Here is a 20,109-nt window from a genome sequence, read left to right as displayed (position 1 = left end):
TCAGAAGAAACCAACCCACAAACACCTCGATCGCGGCCTTCCAGCCTCCAGAACGTTGGGAAAATAAATTTCTGTGGTTGAAACCATTCGGTCGCCAATACTCTGTTATAACAACGTTGGGAAAAGCGTGGACTTTTTTGATTGCTTTAAATTGATTTCTTTTTCCTTACAACCTCACTGCTCTCAGCAGGACTGAGACCGCTTCACAACAGTTGTTAGGTCGACGGACACACAGCTGAGTGGCAAATGGTGCTATTGTCCACAGCATCGCATTTCCTAGAAATAAGCCAAAACCCAGCTACTCGGGGCCCACGCAAATGCGCCTCCTGAGGACGTGCTCAGAAAATCAGAAATGCGGATTAATTCCGCTAACCCTGTCAGGTTAGAGCATCTGTGTGGGGCCAGGGTTAACATGACCCTGAGAGGGAGACCCCTGTTACTAGACCCTACAGTGAATGAGGAACATACTGGGAGCAGACCTTGTAAACATCTTTGCTCCCCTGGCGGCCATGATTAAATGTATCTCCTCGTGGTAGATTATTGATGTGTGTGTGTTCTAATCCCATATGCACATTGCACACAAAGACAGGTCAGTCAATGAAAAGAGCCTTCTTTTTTTATATATATAATTTTTTGAGTGTTTATTGTTGACAGAGAGAGAGGATGAGAATGAGTGGGGGAGGGGAGGAGAAAGAGAGGGAGACATAGAATGTGAAGCAGGCTCCAGGGTCTGAGCTGTCAGCACAGAGCCTGATGCAGGGCTGGAACCGTGACATCATGACCTGAGCTGAAGTCAGATGCTTAACCGACAGAGCCACTCAGGTGCCTTCTAGACAATTCAGTTTGCTAGCCTGAAGTGTCTTGGGATATCAGAATCGTTAAGAGCACACGTTTCATTGTTGGCTTGTGGCAGTGTGGAGAAATAAGGAAAGTTATGAATCTAAAATACAGAATTAAAAAATGACAAACAATGAGCTCGGTGACCTTATGAAGATGGAGTGAGCTGATTTTTTTTTTTTAATTTTTTTTCAACGTTTATTTATTTTTGGGACAGAGAGAGACAGAGCATGAACGGGGGAGGGGCAGAGAGAGAGGGAGACACAGAATCGGAAACAGGCTCCAGGCTCCGAGCCATCAGCCCAGAGCCCGACGCGGGGCTCGAACTCACGGACCGCGAGATCGTGACCTGGCTGAAGTCGGACGCTCAACCGACTGCGCCACCCAGGCGCCCCTGGAGTGAGCTGATTTAAAGTGACTTCTGCATCAGCCTATTTTCTGTTTGGGTGGGAAAATGACATTGTGTAAAGAATTGTAATTTTCTCAGGAGTTTATTAAGAATTTTTTCAAAACACAGAAAACTGAAAGACATTCACGATGAATACCCAAGTAGCCACCACCTAGATTTTACCATTAACATTTTATTCTACTTGCTTTCTCACATGTCCACAAACCCGTCTCTGTATATTCATCACTTAATCTGTTTTCTGAAGCACCTCAAAGTAAGTTGCAGACATCAGCACACAATCTTTTAAATGCTTACGTATGTAGCCATTAATCCAATTGAAACGTTTACAGGATCTATGCAAATTATATACACCATGAAAGGCACAGATAAGAAGTGTACAATTGATGAGTTTTCCCAACTGTATACACTTGTAATCCCAACCCCTATCAAAATATGAAGTATTAATCTTACCAGGGTAAGTTCCCCAACCCTTCCTCCACCCCAGAGAATATTCAGTCCTCCTTCACTCAGTTTGGCAACCGTTGTTCGAATTTGTTTACCAAGATTGGTCTGGCTTGTGTATAATTTCATGTAAATGGAATGAAACTATATATTCTATTGTGTGTTAGGCTTTGTGCCCAGAGTGTTTTTGTGACTCATCCTTGTTTTGCATGTCTCACACATTTGTTCCTGTTTATTGTAGAGTGGTGTTTCACTGTACGAATGAATATGCCCACGTTTGTTTGACCATTCATCTACTGAAGGACGCCAGGGATGTTTTCCAGTTTTCAGCTATTTTAAATTAAGCTGCTCTGGGCATTCTCGGACAAGTCTTTTTGTGAACCTGTTTTTTATTTATCTTGAATAAATAAATAGGAGTAGAACTCTGGGTCATAGAAAAGGTATGTGTTTGGCTTTTAAAGAAACTGTCAGAATGTGTTCTATGTCAGAACACTTCAGAGTGATGGCACCACATTGCATTTTTCCCGGCATTGCATGAGAATCCCAGCCGTCCCAATTCCTCACCAACATTTGGTGTCGGAAGTCTTTTAAAGGTTAGCTTTCTTGGTGGCCATTTTGGGGTGTGAGATTATATCAAATTATGGATTTAGTTTAGGCTTCCCTGATGACAAATGGAGTTGATAATTTTTTAATGTGTTTATTGACCATCCATATGGATTATTTTGTGAAATGTCTATTCAAATCTCTGGTCCATTTTTTGTTGTTGTTGTTTATGTGTAATAGGAGAACTCTATTTTGTCTTGTGGCTGGTCGTGGTGGTGAGAAGGCATTCAATATTTGATTACTAAATGTAATGGTAGTTGTAGGGTTTTTTATATATGCCCTTTATCAGGTTGAGAAAGTTCTCTTCTGTTCCAATTTTGCTGAGAGGTTTTATCATAAATGGGTGTTGGATTTTGTCAAATTATTTTTAAGCATACAAGATATTTTATTCTAATAAAATGCATTAATTGATTTTTAAGTCAGCTTTAGTTTGGGGAACAGCTTTCTGTTTACCGGAAGTTTGAGAAGCTATTACAGAGAGCTCCCATATATCCTGCAGCCAGTTCCAGTTCCCCTATTATTAATACCTTAAATAAGTACCGTTTGTTGTGATTAATTAATCAATATTGATATTTTATTTTTAGTTAAAGCCTATCTTTTATTTAGATTTTTTTAGTTTTTAACCTAATGCCCTTCTACTTTGTTCTTGAATCCCACCCCGGACAGTACACTTAGTTGCTGCTTCTCCTAAGGCTTTGCTTGGCTATAAAAGTTTCTCAGATTTTCCTTGATTTTGATGACTTTGACCACTCCGAAGAGTATTGGTGAAGTATTTTATAGAAGGTCCCTGTGATTGAATGTTTCTGGTGTTCTTCTAACGATTAAACTGGGGTTATGGATTTGGGGGAGGAAAACCATAGAGGCTGAGTGTCATTTTTATGCCATCATATCAACATGGGCGCATATTACCAATATGACTTATCACTGTTGATTTTGACCTTGATCACTGTTGGAGATCATGTTTTTAGGTTTCTCCTCGGTAAAGTAACTCTACTCTTCACTTCCCATAATGTACTCTTTGGCAGGAAGTCACTGAACACGGCCCATATGTAAGGAATGGAGTTTATGTTCTCTCTTCTTGAGGGTGGAGAATCTATATAAATTATTTGGCATTCTTCTGCACATAAAATCGGTCTCTTGTCTCTAATTTATTTATTCAATTATTCATATTAGTATGGACTCATGAATATTTATTTTGTACTTGGGGTTACAATTTGAAGTTTCTTTCTCTTTCTTTCTTTCTTTCTTTCTTTGCTTCTTTCTTTCTTTCTTCCTTTCTGCCAAATGTATCCAGTGTTGACCATCCAGAGCTTTTTCCTTGTCACCTACACCCTAAAACATGCATGTGATATAAGCTGCCAGTTTTTTGTGGATGCTCTTTATCACGGTGAGCAAATTCTCTTTCGCTTCTAGATTGTTGCTGAGATTTTTTTTTTATCATGAATAGATATTGTAGTTTGCCAAATACTTTTTCTCCATCAACTCATATGGTCATGTGGTATTTCTCTTTTAGACTATTAATATGGTAAATTATATTGAGTATTTTTGTAAATATTGGCCTAACCTTTGTCTCAGGAATAAACCCCTACTTGGTGCCAACAAGTTTTAGATTAGATAGATAGATAGACAATAGATTTAGATTTTGTTTGCTAATATTTTGTTGAAGATTTTTATGTGTATGTTCTTGAGGTATATTGTCTATAATTTTACTTCTTTTTAATAAAGTAATGTCTTTTCCTGGTTTTGGTATCAGGAAAATACTTTACTCAAAAAATAATTTTGGAAGTGTGCGTGTGTGTGTGTGTGTGTGTGTGTGTGTGTGTTTCTATTTTCAGGAAAAGATTACATAGAAGTGTTATTCCTTCCCTAAAGTTTGGTAGGCTCTACCAGTGAAATCATCTAACCTGATAATTTCTTCTTTTTTTAAAAAAAGTTTTTAACCACTAATTAAATTTTTGTTATATTAACAGAGGACTATTCAGATAATCTGTTCTCTCTTGGGTGAGCTTGGGTAGTTTGTGCTGCTCGTGGGATTGGTCCATCTTGTTTCAGTTATCTAATTCGTGCACATAGAGCTGTTTATAGTATTATCTTGGTATCTTTTTAAAGTCTGTGAGATTAGGAGTGATAGTCCCTCTTCATTCCAAGTGTTTGTAACTTAGGTGCTCTCTCTCTTTCCTTGTCAGTTCTGCTAGCCATGTTATCAGTTTTACTGATCCTTTGAAAGGTCTGGTTTTGGTTCACTGATTTCTCTCCATTTCTCTGTTTTCACTTTCATTGATTTCTGTTCTTATTTTTTACTCACTTCCGTCTTACTTTTGGCTTATTTTGTTCACAATCTTTTTTTCTAGTAAGGTATGTCACCAACTTCAGACACCTCTCCATGTCCACGGGCATTAGTTTTCCCATTTAGCACAACTAAATTTGTTTTACACATATTGGGATATTTTGTCTTTTCATCTTCATTCAGTTCAATATGCTTTTCAAATTTTCTTGGAGACCTCCTCTTTGGCACAGAGATAATTAGATGCATGTTGTTTACTTTTCGAGCATCTGCTGGTTTTCCTCTCATCTTTCTGGTACACATTATGGTTAGAGAATCTCATTATGGTTAGAGAACATATTTTTATGTTTTCTAATATTAAAACCCATTTAGATTTGTTTTATGACCCAAAATAAAGCATATCTTGGTGACTATCCCTTGGGCACATGGAAGAGATATGTGTTCTGCTTATGTTAATTGGAGGGTTCTATAAATATCAGTTTTATCCCATTTGTTGGTGCTGGTGTTAGTTCTTCTGTATACTTTCTGATATTCAGTATGATAGTTACATACATCAGTTACAGAGAGGAGAGTTATTCATGTGCACAAACATAATTGTGAGTTCATCTATTTCTTCTTTCATTTCTGTTAGTTTTTCCTTTGTGTGTTTTATATCTCTGTTGTTTGGTGCATACCCTTTAGTATGGTTAGATCTTCTCAATGAAGAGCATTTTCATTGTCATGGAATGTCCTTTCCTTCTTGGAATATTTTTTCTCTAAAGTCTAATGAGTCTGAACTTCAGCTTTTGTTTGATCTGTTTTTGTATAACATTTAAAAAAATCTTTTTCTCTTTTTCTTACATGGATCTTTCTATTTGAAGTGAGCTTCTTATAGAAATCATACAATTGGGTCACTTGTTCAATTCATTCTGACAATTTCTGTGTGTATAGATAATTTACTTTAAAAAGTTTATTTGGTTTTGAGAGAAAGAGAGAGAAAGAGCAGAGGGCATAGAGAGGGGCAGACAGAGAATCCCAAACAGAGCCCGCACTGCAAGCGCAGAGCCTGATGTGGGGCTCAAACTCAGGAACCATGAGATTGTGACCTGAGCTGAAATCAAGAGTCAGACACTTAAGTGACTGAGCCATCCAGGTGCCCCTAGATAATTTACTTTTAATGTAATTATCAGTATGCTAGCATTTATGTCTTTCATTTTATTATTTGTTTGGATCATTGATTTTTAATGAGTTTTTATTAGTGAATCTAGAACCTATACTAATAGAATTAATGAATGATATCTTATTTCATTGTTCTTAAAATACATGTTTTAATAATGGGACAAGTGATTACAGTAATGAGTACAATTTGAATGAAATATTAAGAGAACCTGGTAGACTGCTAATGAGTACAAGGCTTCTTTCAGGTTATTGAAATATTCTAAAGTTAGATGTTAGTGATGGTTACACAACACTGTGAATGCATTGAAACATTTCATTGTATATTTTAAATGAGTGAATTGTATAGCACATGTAAATTATATCTCAATTATGTTGTTAAAACACAAAGGTAAAAACAAACAGAAAAGCTGGTAAATCAATTTGGTGGTCCTGTTTTACAGGTTTTAATGTTGACAAATGACCACACCAAACAAGAAAAAAGTCTCACCCTGTATTTGAAGATAGATATGAAAGAAATTTAATAAAATGGCAAGTTCCCTTTCAACTTCTACAAATTAATTTCACAGTAATGTCTCAGGGGCAGCATTCAGCATCAATAAGGTCTGTTTAGTGGTTGTTTAGTTTGGGGGTATTGTAAAAACATCTCTGCTTGAATTTCTCTTCTATGTAGATACAAATTAAAGAGTAAAGAGAATTTGATAATACAGAGAGAGAAGGATGCAAGAAATATACAAACTACTCCACAGCTGAGTCATAATGGACTCTCCTCTGAAATGTTCCACAGGCCACTTAGACTAAGTCCAAAACAGGCTCCACAGCCACGGCCATTTCTACAACTACTCCTTCCTTCATCTGTTAGCGGCACCCATTTGCTCAAGCCAAAACCTTGCATCATCCCTGAGTCCCTCCCTCTTTCACTCCAACAATAGACTGTGTTTCTGAATTATCTCTTGACCATAATCTAAGTCCATGATAATTCCACTTACCCCTAACTACTGACTGCCCTCTAGTTTGTAAAACCTTATGTCCTTCATGCTGAGATCCCCTCACACTGGCCACCCCTGCACTTCACGCCGAGCCAAGCAGTCTCGATCACATCATGCATTTTTCACAGATGACATTTTCTTCTTGGCATTTGTGCCCCTATCTTCCCTACAATTTTTTTTTTTCATATTTATCAGTCCAGAAAAAAATCTTAGCTTCTCTCTGAAGCCCTAGTTGGCCAGCTTGGTTCACCCAGCGTTTTGCCATTTACATGTTTAATATTATATTGCAATGAGCCCAGCTTCCCTTTTTCTTTTCTTTTCTTTCCTTTTCTCTTCTTTTCTTTTCTTTTCTTTTCTTTTTTCTTTTCTTTCCTTTTCTCTTCTCTTCTCTTCTCTTCTCTTCTCTTCTCTCTTCTTCTCTTTTCTTTTCCTTCTCTCCTTCTCCTTCTTCCCTTTCTCTACTGTCTTCTTCTTCTTCTTCTTCTTCTTCTTCTTCTTCCTCTATTTTCCATTTTCTATCTCTTCCATAAAATGGTGATTCTTGAGGACATACTTCATGTCTTGTCCATAGCTGAATCCCTACTTTTTAGTCCAGTTTCTAGGAGCTGTTGGCCCAAGTAAATGTGTGTCACATTTAATTTAATTCCTTTTAGTATCCATGTGTCCTTCTCAGCCATAGAATCCTTCAGGGAGGGACTTTTCCTAAACATTGTGAATCTCCAAGACTGGTACACAGTATCTGCTAGACAACAGTTTCCCAAAAAAGTGTTTATGTGTATTACATGAATTGATTAATAAAAGTCAGGAAAAAAAAAGTCTAACTAGGTAGAAGGAGCACTAGAATGGAATGGGGACACCTGGATTTGAGTACTGTGTCTGTGACATAAGTTTTTAACAAGCTACTTTTCCTCTTAGGTGGTCCACCGCATGTTAGGTTCCCAAATTCCAGAGTCCAAATGCCTGGGTTTAAATGCTGGCTCTGCCATTTAACAGACACACGACCTTAGAAAGTAGCTTAATAGAGGAGACATTACTACAGTTTGATGACTTCCAGTTCTTTCTATGTGGAGCACACTCAAGGCCAAAATCCTTAGCCTCATGCAATTAGATGGGGACTTGAGACAAGTTCTGGCCAATGGACTCTATAGAACTTTGTCTGTTTTGGTCCAAAATATGTAAGAATTGGTGCATGACCTTCAGCTCTCTCTTTTTTTCCACAGTGATAAGAAAGACACAAAGGGGAAAAAAAAACATGTAGAAAAATTTACACAAATAATAAATGTTCAGTTTCTGAATTATCACAAAATAAACACAACCATATAACTGCCAGGCAGATCAAGAAATAGGATATTATCAGCATCAGAACAAACTTTTTATGCAAATTTCCATTCTTAACCCCTTTCTCCTCTCTGAGTTAATGATTATCCCAGCTTCTAACACCATGGATTTGCTTTGCCAACTTGCTTCAACAGTCCATGTGTGCTCTTTCATATCTGGCTTTTGTTCACTCGGCATCACATCTGTGAGATGCACCCATGTTGTCTTCCATGGAATTAATTCTCTCATTTCCATTGATGTGGGGTATGCTGTTGTATATAACATCAAAATTTTTATAGCCATTCAACCATTGGTGGGTATTTAGATATTTCTAATTTGAGAGATGCAGCCATCCTCCAAAGCTACTACTGTCTTCAGGCTATTGATGTATTCAGGCCAGAGGCCACTCAGGTCTTCTTCAGGCTGTCCTCTCCATCAACACGACCATGCACGAGCAACCAGAGTGCCAGCAAGACAAAGTTCATAATCCTTATAACCTAATTTTGGAAGTGAGATCCAATAGCTTCGGCAGTGTTATATATACTCAGTCCAGCCCCGGCTCAAGGGCACTGGGCTACATGGTGTATGGCTACCAGGAGGTGGGGATCATTGGGAACCATGCCAAAGGGTACTTACTGCATTATCTATAGACTGTTAGTCAAAGAATGTAAGAAGCCATAAAGTACGAGATATGCTGTTATTTTATGTAGCACCAAGAAAGCAAAATTGCCAATAACCATATTAAGATACAATTGGTTGTAGGATCACCTTAATTTTGCAATGTTAAATGTGAGAAAATACTCATTTTAGATTCAGCAAACTATGACACTGGGGGTTTACAGTGATAATCTCGACACCTCACTGTGAAACGACGTTTAATTTCCTTACCCCCTCTGTGTGACGCTTGAATCATGTAAGCCAGGGGCCAATATGAAATCCCCGTGATGTGGTGATAAGTTCAAAGGATTACTCATGAAGACACCATCTCATGCAATTGAACATTAGTATTGATATTAATTTTTTTTTGAAATCACTATGCAAGGAAACCAAGCTAGATTAACATGTTCTTGATTGATCACAAAATTGGCCAAACAAAGCATCCAGAGGTCTTGAGCATCTTGTGACACCAAACTTGATCCCATTGACTAGGATATTAATCCTTCAGCCAAAGGACCAGGAAAATGTGTGTGTGTGTGTGTGTGTGTGTGTGCATGTATGTGTCATCCTTGAAAAATAAGGCATAAAAGTTTTGTAATAATTTGAGAATGGGAAATAAAAATGGTATTCAGAGACTATTATAGAAGAAAGTAAGAATGAAAAAATATTCTAGACTAGGCACTCATGAGGGACTTTTACCATTGTTCTGTAGTTTTTCCAGTAAAGAATGAGGATATGACTTCTGTCTTTATTTCATGCTTCTGAGAGTGGTGATCCAAATGTGAGACACGTGTACAACAAAGTGAGGGACTATTTAAAGAAATTGCCCCACATCCACATAATGGAACACTCTACAGCCATTTAAATTGCTGTTGCAAGATAATGTTTGACAGGGTAGAAAAAGTTTTCATCCTGTTATATTGAGCGGAAACTGTGGCACGCTGGTCTGTACAAATATTCATATTTAAAACATAAGATGCTTATATTTACCTAAAGAGTAACGAAAATATCTATGAAACATTAATACTGATTTTCCTAGGTGGGAGATTATTATGAATTTTTCTTTTCTCCTTTGAAGATAGAAAATTTTCATATATATTTATGCTTATAACTTTCAAAATAAATTAGCTTGCTAACAAGACTCGTTAACAATATCCCATGCAGGATGGAGACATGGTCAATAGATGAACATGTAAAAAGTAAATCAATGTGGTGACTCATTTGCCATTTTAATTTTATTTTTTTAAATTTTTTTTTAATTTTTTTTTTCAACATTTATTTATTTTTGGGACAGAGAGAGACAGAGCATGAACGGGGGAGGGGCAGAGAGAGAGGGAGACACAGAATCGGAAACAGGCTCCAGGCTCTGAGCCATCAGCCCAGAGCCTGACGCGGGGCTCAAACTCCCGGACCGCGAGATCGTGACCTGGATGAAGTCGGACGCTTAACCGACTGCGCCACCCAGGCGCCCCTGCCATTTTAATTTTAAAACAGGAAAGCATTCTCTCTTTGAAATAATTAAGTGACATAGAAATTTTTATGAACACATTTTATTTAAGCGTATCACTGGAATCCAGATATTTCCGGTTAATTGCAAAATGCCATCATGCACAAATCATGTGTTTCCTGTGCAGTTCAGATTTGGTTCTGTTTTCATATTTTGAGGTATGTGTTTTGTCATATCCAGAAATTTAATTTCATTGAGAGCTCATGGGCAAATGGATAGGCAATTCATACATGAGGAAACTTGCATGTCTGATGGATAGAAAGATCTCCAACTTTGAAGGGTATTGAACACACACAAATTCAGTTGAGAAACAATGTCTCACCCATCATTTTGGCAACATTTCGGAGGTTCGACAATATCTGGCATTGATGAGGTGTCAGGAAATGCAAGTAGGGCTATAAATTGGAGCTGCCATGGAGCCCAACAGTCATGGCGTCTCGTTTAAATGTGTGTTTTCTGTACCCCAGCGGTGGTCTACACTCCAGAAACCGCACATGGGCCCAAGAGCAGACTCACAAAAATATTCACCGCAGCACTGCTTCCAAAAACTCACAAGAGAAACAGTCTGAATGTCTGTTAATGTATTATTAAATAAGACATATTTATGCAGTGCAATATTATACCGTAGTTAAGATACACTGGCCAGTTCTAAAGGTATCCCCAAATTAGATCTAAAGACATTATCAGGAGTGAAACAGAATTTTAGATTTTCAGTTAAAGATGGCTGAAGGAACAGAGAAAACAGGCGAGAACTATCAGTAAGACAACTAAGAAAAAACTGTGCAGACTTGAAAGATGAGAGTTTCTCAATTTCAACGCACCATGGCTTGCAAAGCACAATAGCCGAAAATAGAACCATACCAGGGATGACATTGTGAATTTTCAGAACTGGGAGTAGAACGAAGAGAAGCTCAACAAGCTTCAACAAAGAGGGAAACAGCATTGTTTTGCTTTGGTTTTGTAAAGAATGAAGCGAAAACCCCCTGAAAGGTACAGAAAAGAATGCTTTCCAGGTTCTGAGGAAACAGCCTTAGCATCTTCGATTTCTGCAGCAAGGGAAACTGTGTGTCAGGTGCAAGAGAGGAATCGAGACACTTCAGACAGGCAGGTTCTCAAAGGTTTCATGCCCCTTGCACCTTGTCCCAGGAAGCTACTAGAAAACATGCTCTACAAAATCCAAGAAAATAGGAAGAATGGACAAGGAAGTTCAGGGAATAGGGTGTCCATCATTAGGGGGAGGGGAAGGGGGTCCCAGGACGGGGGCCTGGGCAGCACACCTAGAGAAGAAGCAGTCCAGATGATCGGGAGCCGGTCAGAGGGCTCGGAGCATGAAGTTGATAGTGGCTTGGAACATAGCAACACAGATTTATACAAGGGAAGAAGAGTCTGGGGTAGAAAAGTGATAAACACATAAGGGAGAGATGAAAATGAAATCATATGCAAGAAGAAAAAAATAATTGAAATGTACTATACAAAAACCAATGAAGAGCAGGCATCTAATGTGACGGAAGTACTAATAAATATCGACCTAAGCAAAATTATGACACGAGCGTATTTGAAAGATTAAAGCAAGGAGAATATGTATATGCAGGAAAGGCAAGGTCAGCGTGAGGACATGTGCAGGAGAGCCCATCGCTTCTGTCACAGGGTGCGTCGGCAGATTGGGTTGAAAACCAAAGGATAAATAGAGCAAGGATATAAGCATAATTCTTAGTGACCTGGAAATAAACACCAAAACAAAACAAAACAAAAAAACTAACAAATAACAGCTAAAGTTGTTGAATATACATGATTTGGGGGAGAAGGGTTTAGGGGGTACATTGTGGTGGGGAGCTCCCAATGTTTACAAAGTTACCAATCAACTTTGTAAGAATTATTGGACTCTTGGGGCATCTGGGTGGCTCAGTTAAGTATCCGACTTCAGCTCAGGTCGTGATCTCACAATCAGTGAGTTCGAGCCCCGTGTCCGTCTCTGTGCTGACAGGTCAGAGCCTGGAGCCTGCTTCGGATTCCGTGTCTCCCTCTCGCTGCCCCTCCCCCCCCCCCGTCTCTGTCTCTCAAAAAATGAATAAACGTTAACAATTTTTTTTTAAAAGAGTTGGACTCTTAACCGACCAAGCTATCTGGGTGCCCCAAACACCCCCTTTTTTAAAAAAACCAGGGATTTCTTCACCCAAACTTTAATATGAAAATGTATGAAAAATGTCCCCAAACTACTTACACATTCCTGTGAACAAGCCTCTATTACCTTTATAAATCGAGTATACTATATGTAGCCAAAATGTCAAAGTAATATCAGTGTTAAATATCCCCTTCTATACTTGGTTGATAACCACAGGCACCCAGAAGGTCCGTCCTTTCTTGGGACCTTTTCCAGAACGTCCCTCAGGGCCCTTGCACCTGCATTGCAGGGCTAAGAATATAGGCTTTTACGGATTGAAATTCTTGGAATTTTTCACATTACTATTCCTATCAGAATAGTTATGTTTGCCAGCCCGGCCCCAATCAATAACATTCCTCATATTTATAGGTTCCAGACTACTTGCTGGGGATGTCGAGATGGGTGGCTATGACTGAGTCATTGCTTTCCAAGATGATGGTGGTAAAATCTACTTTTTAACAAAACTGTGTTTGTATTTATTTTGAGAGAGAAAGAGCAGGGGAGGGGCAGAGAGAGAGAGGGAGAGGGAGGGACAGATTCCCAAGCAGGCTCTGCACCTGCCACACAAAGCCCAGCCGCGGGGCTCGATCCACACACTGTGAGATCGTGACCTGAGACAAAATCAAGAGTGAGGTGCTTAACTGAATGAGCCACCCAGGCACCCCTAAAATCTACTTTTTAGGAAAGAAAAAGTAGAACTAGACTAGATGCCTTTTAATATCCATCATCCTAAACTTCTGACTCAGTTGTTTGCTGAAAGCTTTCAAGCTCCACCCTCTTGCTTTCCCTCTTGCGCCAAATCGTCGGTAAACGGACGAGAAACCCATGACACCCACGCTGGGCTGGCCAGGAAGTTCAAACACACGAGACTCAGCTGCCCTGTCCCCACCCCATAACCACTGTTCACCCCAAGGCCACTACCTTTCCTGCTTCCTCACCCTACTCCAGACCTGCCTGAGAGCCTGTGCTGCCCTCCCGGGAAAGCATCAGTAACTGAGTCCTAAGTCCTGGCATAACCTCCTAGTGCATATGGATAGCATCATCGGTCTTGGCATCTGAACCCCATTTTGTTAGGAAGAGGGACTTAATAGCCTTGACACAGGTGACCACAAAGTAATCTCCTTCACTGGATGAGACCACTGAAGACAGTTTCAGGAGAAAGCATTTCTTTGGAAGAACACCAAAGAACACTCATGTGTGTCTGGATTGACAGAGCTACAGTAAATAAAAACGGAGACGGTTTTCCCCCAGATTTCTACTCATCTGCTCTCCAGCAGGGCAGGAATGATGCGCTTCACCTCCACCGAGCCAGGACATGGGCCATTCACAGGTGAGGCGTGTCTCCCACCCAGTCACGTGAGGAGCCTCTAGGCCAGCACGTCCACCACCGGACACGTCGTTTCTGGGGGGAGACAGGGTTCTCAGCGATTCGCAGTCAATCTGCAGTCCGTTTGCACCTGAATTTTGGGAATAGAGGGACATCCAAGCACTAGGGGCTTTTTAAATGAGGGATCTCTATTCAGCTAAGGACATCTGGGTTCCCTCATTTGCTGGCCACAAAAGAGCAATCAGACAGCAGATGTCCCGAGAAACTGCCACTCTGGATTGAATCAAACTGATGCCTTGGAGAGGTGCGATCCGTATCCCGTCACTAGCCTCCTGGGCCGAGTAGAATTTCTCAGCACTACTGTTGTTCTTTTTCCTAAAGCACAAATTCAACTTGGAAGAGGCATATTGCAGTTTTGCTGAAATCTAAGCAAGGGGCGTTCACTCTGGGGACACTTCGTCACCTTGGTGTTTTTATAAGCTTTTTGAATTTCCAGTTCAGGTTAAAGACAACTAGGACAGTATTTATAAGCAGCCACTTAACCTCAGCCTCTGCAGTTCATAAACATAGAGCCAGGCAAATCTCTGTATATACCTACATAAGAAAGTGCATTTCCTAAACCCAAAGAATTTCATCCCTGCACGTACCCACGCACACACACACACACACACACACACACACACACCATAACCAAGAATAGAAGTTAAAGTTCTGAAAAAATTCTGAAAAGTAGAACCACCTAGAGTAATTCCATTGTTTATCCAGGGAATATTACTGGCAAGTATAAATTCCAGGAAAGGGTTACCTACTTCTGTTCTGGGTGGGGGTTATGTCCATGGATAGGAGTCAGGTTTTCTGAATTGTGATGATGGCTTTATCTCCTTGACTTCACCCACTGGTGGTCAAGATTGACCAAAGATTGGTGTAATTATAGTGCCTCCTCACTTAGATGTCTAGAATGGTTACGTTTATATTTTGCCTTCAATTTAAATTACACTCTTCTATTTTGCCTGTATAAAACTTCCCTACCAATATCAATAAATTAAGCTTTCTGCTGGTCATAAAACAATAAGAAAGTATATAAAATAAAACTAGAATGAAACGCAGCACTTAAATAGTTTTCAACAATTAACAAAAAAAAAAAACGTATTAAAAAGACAACGGGGCTCAACAAATGAAAAAAAAAATTTAAAAACCACCCACGCCGGGATCAGTATGATTGGAATTATATGATTTAACAAGCCAGGAAAGTTTAATTAAGTAAAAGATAAAAGTGATGGGATGCTGCATTCCTTTTAAATTCTATTTTTATTGCAGCTTATTAAAGAAACATATGGACAATCCAAATGTAGAATATGAATTTTTAAAATTTCATAATAAGGTTGCAAATCAAGATGATGTATTTAATAAAATTCCCCATTAAAATTTCAGTTTTCCAAAGAACTCCTTTCTTTTGTAATACAGTTATTGTCAGTTCAATTAATTAAACTTCAGCAGAAAATCAAAATAACATTTTCGGGAATTGCATTGAAATGCCATGACGTCCCCATAATATGTTGCATAGGGACGCAGACTTTCCATCCTGGTGTCCAACATAGGCACACTCCTGGCTGGCTGGACCATCAGTCCGACCTGCTGGGGTATTTCTGATGTTCAGTATATGAGTGAATTTCTCCAGTGCCCTCAAGCTTTTAATAGAGGCCTTCAATAGAGTCTCTGAGGTTAATTTGTCAATAATCTTCCTCCGCAAAAAGGTTTTGTTATTTCCTCAATTTTAGTGGATTTTAAAACTTAAGAAACAAATCAGATTGAAAGCCCCTGAGGTGTCAAATTCAAAACGGCACAGGACAGAGCAAAATATTCCAAAATAAATTATTTTACAATGCTCATAGCACACACATTAAATGAGACCAGCCCTATGGAAAAGCTACTTTGTTCCAATAAAAATATTCTGAAGTCACTTGGGATGCCAAAGAGATCATCATTTTGGACTCATTTTAAATCTATTAAAATTGCATATATTTAAATATATATAATGTGTTTATAAATGTGTAATAAAATTTTAAAATCAGAATTATGTATATTTAAGAGGTACAGCATGATAGTTTGGTACACATATACACAGTGAAACACACTACAGTTAAGCTCATTAATATATCTACCTCCTCACATAGTTACTCTGTGTGTGTGTGTGTGTGTGTGTGTAGAAGGACTAGGGACCCAGGGGTGGCCTTGGGGTCTCTGAGCTGTGCAGATTAGCAAGCCCGGTCTGCACAGGACATGATCCCGTGGTTCAGATGTCTCTAAGGCAGCAGCAGTCAGGCGCTCCGTGTGGTTTTGGAAAAAGGGTTTGGATGCAGAATGTCCTGGCCTTCCCTTAGAAGCCCTGGCCCTCTTCGATGTCCGGGGTGACCTTGCAGCTTGGTGGATTGATCACACAGCTTGAAGCAATTACTCTTACTTATCCTCTGAGACCAGATGGTGAGGCCGGCCATGGTTTGTATCTCTCTATATTCGTTTATGCTGACATCCACACCCCCTCGCTCTGTGTTTTATCAAAACGGATCTCCCCCCTGCTTCAGTTTCTCAGGTGGACGCCTCGGACAGAGTCTGGCCGCCCGGCCTCCAGGAGGACCGGGGGAACTCTCAGAAGTCTGGACTTTGGGTGTAGGGCTCCCCCGAGAGGTTGCCTCATCTGGATTCAGAGAAGAGGTCCCGAATCAATTAAGCAGGATCAAAGCTCACAGCCATTTGGTCAGATGAGACTTGGCAGGGTCTTAACTCCAAGAGAGGGAAGCAGGGGTTCACAGGGATCTCCAGCTCTGTGTTCCAGAAGGATGTGGGCCGTGCAGGGTGGGGGGGAGGGGGTCAGGAAGTGGAGAGATGCAATCTGTCTCCCTTCCCCTGCTGCAGACTCAGATCTTGTGGCCTCAGGGTAGTTCCCTTCCCCACGTGCCTTCTTGGTGGCCTTCTTGTCTGATAAGAGCTAGTTAATAACCAACATCTGGAAGAAGGTGGCAAGCGTGGGGGGTCTCTTCATCTTTCCTAGTTTCCGCGAAGCTGAGTTTAGCATTTCTCTGACTCTCCGAAGCTCTGTACCAAAAGAAGACCGAAACATCATGCCGAGCAGTTGACAAAACGTTCCTGGAATTTCTACACTCAAGTACAGGAAACAAAAGGCCAAGTATAACTCGGGTTATTATCTAAGCGATTCTCCTGTGCTTTTCACATTAACTCACTGCTTCCAGTGAAGCGACACCCACGTGCTTTGGGGGTGGACCCGGCTTCACTCGACTCTCTGAGGCTCTCCCACGAGGACTCTAAAGAAGAGCCTCCTGATTCTCAGGAAAGAACGAGAAGGAAATCCATTCTGCAGTTACGCGGTGGTGACGCTGGCACCGAATGGTACGCATTGGAAGGGCAACTTTGCGATACATGAACCACATCTCTGTTCTAAAAGGACGTTCAACTGAACTGCTCTCACAACGTGCAAAAAACGTCCTTTTGAAAAATTCTTAAATAAACTGAAATATATTTTTATATAGTTTATACATTTTGAAATAAACTGAAACATGATGGGGGGAGGGGAGAAGAGAGGAAAATCCCTAGAAATATCAGACCCTTGACAGGTAGGAAATTAAGGGGGAAATAATTAAAGTTACTAAACAAGGAAGAGTGTAGTGAATATACATATATATAACGTCACCATGAGAAACATTAGTCCACCAGCCACTCTCCAATCCCAGTCCGGCCAAACAGAGGGCTCCGATCTGTGAGTTCATCCTTTATCCTGTGTTGTATTAAACATGATCTCTCTTGTGGCCTACTTCTCAGTGGAGACGTGATCCCCAGAGAAAAGCCCTCTAAAATCATCTCATTTCGTGGCAACGTGACGATTGTCAATGAACTACTCCCTCTTGCTCTTCATACATGGTTTCTTTTTGCCTTGAGATTCCCAGGGCATGACTGTGCAAGTACTAATATTCCTGGAGTGAAGAAGGTGTCAATGTGGCCCAGGGCTTTATAATTCCAGACAAATTAGCAAAACAAACAAACAAACAATCCTTAGAAGTGTGAATTATAATGCATCCAGTCCTGTTCTATGATTATCTCTCTTCTTACATGATCTTCAGAAAGACTTGAAAGCGGAAAATGGACATGATGTAGGGCCATGCTTCTTGGCCTTGAGCAGGTATCCGCAACACCCAGGGGCTTATGAACACAGATGGCTGAGAGACTCTCCTGAGCTTCTCATTAAAATGGCCTGGGGCAAAGGCACAGAGTTTGCCTTTGGTACAAGTTCCCGCGTAGTGATGTTGATCTGGGGACCGCAGACTGGAATCTCCGTGTGTGATTCAGGGAACGAGAGGTATAAAATTATACACGATTCCCTTGAAGAGATAAGGAGAAAGAGAGCACGCTATTCATTAAATAAGGACAGGACTATGCTTCGTTCTGTAGAGTTGTTTCATCAGTTCAGAGTTCACAGAGATTAGGAAACCATCCCTAACGATAAGGGTACCATTTGCTTGCTAATCTGGACAGCAGCTAGGAAGAATGTAGCATTTAGGGAGCCCTGTCTCACTGCTATTTTGGACTTTTTTTCATCTTTATCTTTCAGTGTAACTGCTAAATCACCATTTGGAGGTCGCATTATTCTTATTCTGTTACAATTACCGAAGAGGGAGAAATCGAGTCTCATTTTTTCTATGCTTTTTAGTTTTTTCTGCAACCATTGGTTGTGTGCTGGTCTCAGCCTATCAGTAAGCAGTGTTGTGGTTGGACCAGCCCCCGTGGTTCCTGTTATGATTGCAAGTTGCCCTCGGCAACGACCGGCAGGAAACTTTGCAAAAAATAAACGTTTATCACTTACGAGACCTGGAAATTATCTGGTATACTTGGGGCCACATAGTGAGGTCACAGGTAGAAAGGAGGGTGGGTCTGGGGTTCTGCTTAATATTAGGGTCTAGAGTTGGGGCCAAGGCTCTCACGGGCTCAATCTTTATTCGTGAATTGAGAGCATAAGAGCGGAGGGGAGCCTGGGGGGCTCAGTTAAGCGTCTGACTTCAGCTCAGGTCACGATCTCATGGTTCGTGAGTTGGAGCCCCGTGGGGCTCTGTGCTGACAGCTCAGAGCCTGGAGCCTGCTTCGGATTCTGTCTACATCTCTCTGCCCCTCCCCCTGCTCGTCCTCTGTCTCTCTTTCTCTCAAATACAAAATAAAACATAAAAAAAAAATTTTTTTAAAGAAAATATAAGGGCGGGGATGTAATGTGCAGGAAGAGAAAAAAGCAAGCAGTCCAAATGGTCAGTTATTAAAATCATCTAAAATCTCTAAAACCGTCACCCCAGTGGCAGAGGCAGCCTGGCTCTCTATCTAGTGTGTGGCTGTCGGTGTGTTTATTGGGGACAGCCCTCTTTGAAATGGTTGCATTAGGCAACAAAGCTTAAGTCAGGCACTGGCATCCTAAAAAGAAAAGAAAAACCAAACCAAAAAACCCCCAAAACTGTGAGGGCTTAACCTACAGCATCTAAGTATTGCTATTTTCTTAAGAGAATGGTTTAGTCTTCCTAAAATTCTTCCTCTATAATGCCCAGCAGGGCAGCATTCTGGGTTCCTTTTTAAGTGTTCAATTTGTTTATCTGTTCTCTCTACAGAGTAGTGCTTTTTTCCCCCCAATTTTATTTGCTCTGAGCTGCTTTATCCAACTCACCAGGCCTTTTCCACAGGCAGACAGGAGTCTTTATTTAGTCCCAGAGCATAGCTTGGAACATGTTCAACTTCAGCTGTGGAAATGAATGCTTGCGGATTTATCTAGGCGTTTGGGGGAGGCTGCTCCTGGTGCTGGAGGAGATAATAGCACCTTATAAATGTGTGTACAGTATCCACTTCTGCATAAACCGCCGACTGCCTGCAAATACACAGTCATCCCCATTTATATCAGGCCAATAGTAGTTGGATGCCAATGAAAGATCTTGGATGGTTGTGATCATTAGGGTCTGAGAAGGCTCCGTGACCAAGACAGGGATGTGGAAATGAGACCGAAGTCTGCTCTCTGCTGGGCGGCCAGAGAAGAACACCCAGTGAAGGGCAAGCCTTCTGTACACCTTAACTAGGTTGCATTCTTCTATCCACTCATCTGTCAATGGGCACGTGGGCTGCTTCCAAGATTTGGCTATTGTAAATAATGCTGCTATAACATAACGATGCATGTATCCCTTTGAATTCATGTTTTTGTATTTTGGGGGTAAGTACCCAGTAGTGCGATTACTGGATCATTTAGGTTCACAGCAAAATTGAGAGGAAGGCACAGAAATTTCCCACATACCCACTGCCCTCACACATGCACAGCCACCCCCATTACCAGCAGCCCACACCAGAGTGGGTACATTTGTTACAACTGATGAACCTACATCGACACA

This window comes from Herpailurus yagouaroundi, unplaced genomic scaffold (assembly GCF_014898765.1).
Source record: "Herpailurus yagouaroundi ecotype Mexico unplaced genomic scaffold, PumYag 29, whole genome shotgun sequence".
NCBI classification, from domain to species: domain Eukaryota; kingdom Metazoa; phylum Chordata; class Mammalia; order Carnivora; family Felidae; genus Herpailurus; species Herpailurus yagouaroundi.
The sequence above is the reverse complement of the archived record's forward strand: the minus strand, read 5'-3'. Positions refer to the sequence as shown.